At 44.5% G+C, this 4,775-nt stretch overlaps 1 protein-coding gene across 1 annotated transcript in view; it reads right to left on the reverse strand.

The window, feature by feature from the left end:
- The window catches only part of LOC133970957 (cell death-inducing p53-target protein 1 homolog), a 125,532-nt gene that overhangs the window by 90,036 nt on the left and 30,721 nt on the right, over window positions 1-4,775 (reverse strand).

Genomic DNA, 4,775 nt, shown 5'->3' on the forward strand with positions numbered 1-4,775 from the left:
CGAAATGAAAAGGAGTGAGAAGGAGAGCGACAAGAGAATTATGTCTACGTCATTGGTGAAAGAGTAACCAGACCCGCGGGGCAGAGCGGATAAATAAAGCAGCGAGGACTGTGGGTAATATTACCCACATTTCCCTGCTGCTTGTGGCCTTGCTGCCTGTCTTGCTCTGCTGGTCAGTGATGTCACTGAGACTGCAGAGGGGTTCACTGGCCCTGGCCCTCACTGACATACACAAACATGACGGAGGTATATAAATACACGCTCACACACGCGCACACACACACACGTACAGACACACTGCAGATTCTTGACTATTAAACACGCAGCCTGTACATTTAAACACACATGCACATGACTCCTTTTCAATATCTGTCTGCTCAATGATTCATGGTACAGTGTCAATGCAGCGATGTTCAACAGCTTTAACGCACACACACACACACGCACGTGCACGCAAACACTCACGCACACACACAAGAGAACCAAAGCTGGACTTTTGCTTTGCGCCACGCACACACGTTTTTCTTCGTCTTTGGCTGAGCTGTGACTGAAAACCTTTGGGGTCTTGCTTCAACACTTGGGTGGATAGGTATCCAGACTCCGGGCTCTTTTCCACAAACAAGGTTATACCAGACACTTGTGTACTTCAGAGGCTCTCACTAAATATAGGACGGGAGGAGCAGGAGGAGAGAGAAGGAGGATGAGGAGCTGACTGGTTTGCACCCATATATGAACTCCGCCTAACTCTCTGCCAGTACATGGTGTCACACTAAACTCCCAGTCCCCTCAGCCTTTGATTTATTTGCTATAAATAGACGAACACACAGACAATCACCACAGCCGCCAATTCATTACATCTATTTACATGTTTTCCCCTTTAAAAAAGATTCCAGCTGTTTCACCTGCAGGCTTGTGTTGGCTTCTTGTTGTGCTCTCTATCAATGCTGTGTTGTGTTACTGTACTGGCTCAGAAAATGCTTAGAGCCCATTTCAGTGAAATACTGCACACCTCCACAGGAGGCCAAGGGCACTCTCAACGGGACCGAGGGAGGCTTTTAAATCACATTGGATCACATATCCACAAACACACACACACAGACACACACACACACATGCACGGGGAGGAATAGACCACAGCACATACGGTCCTGCAGTCAGGGGAACAGGACACATATCCGGTAATAGACTGTAAGTTCTCTCCCTATATGAAATGATTCATTATCTCTTCATGGCCGCTCAACCTGCTGCCTGTGCTATAAACAGCAGAGGACTTCCTCCGAATGTACACACAGGGGGAAAAGTGTTTACTCCAGTCAAACTGTGTATGTGTGTATGTGTGGGTAGGGGGGGGGGGGGGGGTAAACTGCATATGTGTATCATTGTCAAACAATTACATGTGTATTTATTAGTTCTTACCCCCCCCCCCAACAAGATGTTTAACTATCCCTTGAAATTTCGCAAGAACACAAATGCTCTTTGTCACCACTTGGTGGAGCCAAAGAGCGTTGATTTTTTTTCCGATCAGGTGAGACGATGCTTGACTTTATCATCGAGAAAATCAAGATACGTTGACGTGAACTGACAACACTCCTGAGGGATAAGGTATATAGGCAGAAACAACACAAATAGTCATGCGTTGAGCTATCGCTGCAACAATCTATTCAACAGCTAAAATAATTTACCTGAACCTCCTGGTTTTGTCCTGTTGATGCTTATGAGACAACAACAGTTGGCGAGTGACCTACTGCGATCTCAAGTGTGAGGAAGCCGCCTAAACATGTTTTCAGACACCAGATCCAGGCAGGTGTCACAGCAGTGTTAGAAGAAATATCTTGTGTGAACCTCAACGATTTTGAGTATTTGTCTTTCTCCATCCAGACGGACAGAAGCACAGGCCTGCAGAGAGCATCGTGCACTGGGATCAAGCTACTGGCAGAGAGGGGGGGGGGGGGGGGGGGGTCCTGAGGGTTATTATGGGATGCAGCTCTTCCTCTCTCTTCACCACTGCCACTAGTCTCTCAGGAAACTCTCCTCTTTCGGCTCTCTCCCTTCTCTCCCCCACCCTCTCAGTCTTTCCAGACTTTGTGGATTTCCTTTCTTTGCTTCCGTCCACTCCACCGCCTGCCTGGCCAAGAACGACCTTCATTTTGAAATTACATAACACAGGCATCTTTTCAGAAGGAGCAGCCAATCCCACCCGAGCACGCCATCGGAAGAAAGCTTTCATCATAGATGTTATGAAGCGGAGGAAAAGATGAGAAATCTAAATTGTAAAAGCAGTTACTTTTTTAGTGGAATATTTTCTATTCCACTATAGATGCAAGTGTCTTGGCTTGTTTCAAACGAAAGCAGTTGCCATGTTCCTGTCCGACGTCCATGTTTGAATTGCAAATGCACCTGCAGCCATCTAACATCTTGAGTGATGACATGATTGAGCAAAGAAGGAAACAGACAGACAGGAAGTAAAGTTAGAGAGAAAAACTAGGAAAGAGGCTTCAAAGTAAAACAGGAAGATTGCAAAGCAAGATATAAATAATATCAAAAGGTTGTCATGTTATTCATATGTCTAATCCTCTTATTGTGCAAATATGTGTCCAAATGCTCTGAACACATGAAATAGAACACATTTTGTTTACGACACAACTGGGGAAATGGGACATTCATAGGAGCATGTAAATGCACATGAAGTAAAACCTTTTTGAACCGTGTAGCTGGTTTTGTGACAATGTTAGATGCAATCGCTCCCTGCGCTCGAGACCAAGCACTAAGATCACAAACAGCCCTGGAGGTCTCCCTTTGAAGTTCTTAAGGGCTTGTTCACACACAACATGATCACACCACTGATTTCACAGCCCGTGTGGCCTGTTGTAAATGAAGGTGTCGACTTTCAGATTAAAAACCCAAACTGCACATAAAAGAACACAAGAGGGGAACCTAAAGCTTTGAGCTAAGGATTGACTTTCTGCGATCGCCATTAAAATAAAGAGCGAGGCAGAACAACAGGGTTTAACCTTTGACAAGAGAATGACCTTCAAGGGGCAGAGGAGAGAGGCGAATAGGAGGCAGCTGTTTTCTGCATTCTTATTATTAATCTTGATATGAATCAAGTCAAGCCACGTAATAAGAGCACATGTTGGATTTCAGGTGTGCAACAGTTTTACATGCATCTCTCCCTGCTCGGAGCATTTCTTTACTCGTGTGTTGACAGTACATTCTGTCCCAGCCCCCGTCTACTTAGCATCAAACTCTGACCTTTTTTTTTTTTTACAGTCTACACGGCTCCGACACAGGAAGTTGAGATCACTTCTCCTTTTGCAGCATCCCATATGTGGTGCAGCAGAGCACAAGCCAGGCGTGTCACATCCTCAGAGTTCCCTGTCTGAGAACACAACACACACTGTGACGTCAGAACCCTCTTTGTGCGCAGGCCTCGCTGTCGGCCCCCGCATGGCTTAAGAGGAGGAGGGGTGGATGAGGTGAGAAGGAGAGAGGAGAGAGGGAGAGAGGGAGATGGAGGCAGGAGGAGGGCTTTCCGCTGTGATGTAATTTCATGGAAATTATTATGTGGTGATGATGATGCGTTGGACAGGAGCTTGGAGCTTGGAGCAGGGCGGCCTCCTACTGGCCGAGGAGAACACCACACAGCAGAGAATCTGACTGTAAACACATGATCCTCGTGTTGCCTCCTCACGTCCCGAGCAGCAGCAGACATTCCCTCTTTGAGACGTCCACGTACAAGTGACCCTGAAACCAGCTCTGAGAGAATAGTCATATTTTCATTGTGCTGATTTTAATGGGTTGCTTTGCTCTAATCGTTAAACTCACCAGCAGTTACCAAAAGCAGCAGAAAAGATGATGAAATAAAAAACAGTAGGTCACTGACATGTAGTGCTGGTTTTAAACAGTATATTACTGAAATATTTTGAAAACTATAGATTATTATTGTTATTATATGAGACAGTAGAACTGAGGATGCTTTTTTTTTAAAGAACAAACACACAGCACCCTCTGGTGGTACAGTGTTTTTCAGTTGTGTCATGTGTTGGTCATTACTAACTTTTGAAACTTGAATATCTTCTTCATTTGACCTTGTTTATATCAGAGGTGACTTTACATTACACTACAGAGGGAAACAGTTCACAGAGAACGTTGTGCAAAGTGAAATAGTGGAAGTTCCGGTTCCAATGAGCAAATGTCAGTGTTTACATGTCAGACCATTCCACTGCTCGGGTAGGTTTGATTTGTCTTGAATATCAGTACTCATTATTTATCACTTTAAAACTAATTTTACCTGCTGGTTCTGTTATCCACTGTGTGAGGGTGTGTTTTTTTAAGAGACATAAACTGTTTGTATAGATGGACGTCAGGTTCCTCGTTCTATCCAGTAATGAAGCCAAAATATCACGGAGATGAGAGCTGCTCTTTAGCTAGAGACAGCTGAATGTTGATTGGGGTATCAAGGTCCTGGCAACAAATACAATCGACGCAACTGTAAGTAAGTCTCAGTTGCCAATCATGATGTTTAAGCAAAATCTATTTATCGGAAAAATTGCACCATATTATTTCTTATTCACATAAATGTTTTGGGTTTCTTCCACATCCCAACCACTGACATGGATGAGCTGGGGTTTATGACCTATACTGCAGTCATCCACCAGGGGCTTTGGTAACATACTGTATGTAATGGAGCCCCGCCCACCTCAAACCAATGAGAATATAAATAAACACTTAGATACACACAACTCTGATACACAAATAAATCACGTGATAACAAC

Source organism: Platichthys flesus, chromosome 16 (genome assembly GCF_949316205.1).
Source record: "Platichthys flesus chromosome 16, fPlaFle2.1, whole genome shotgun sequence".
Taxonomy (NCBI): domain Eukaryota; kingdom Metazoa; phylum Chordata; class Actinopteri; order Pleuronectiformes; family Pleuronectidae; genus Platichthys; species Platichthys flesus.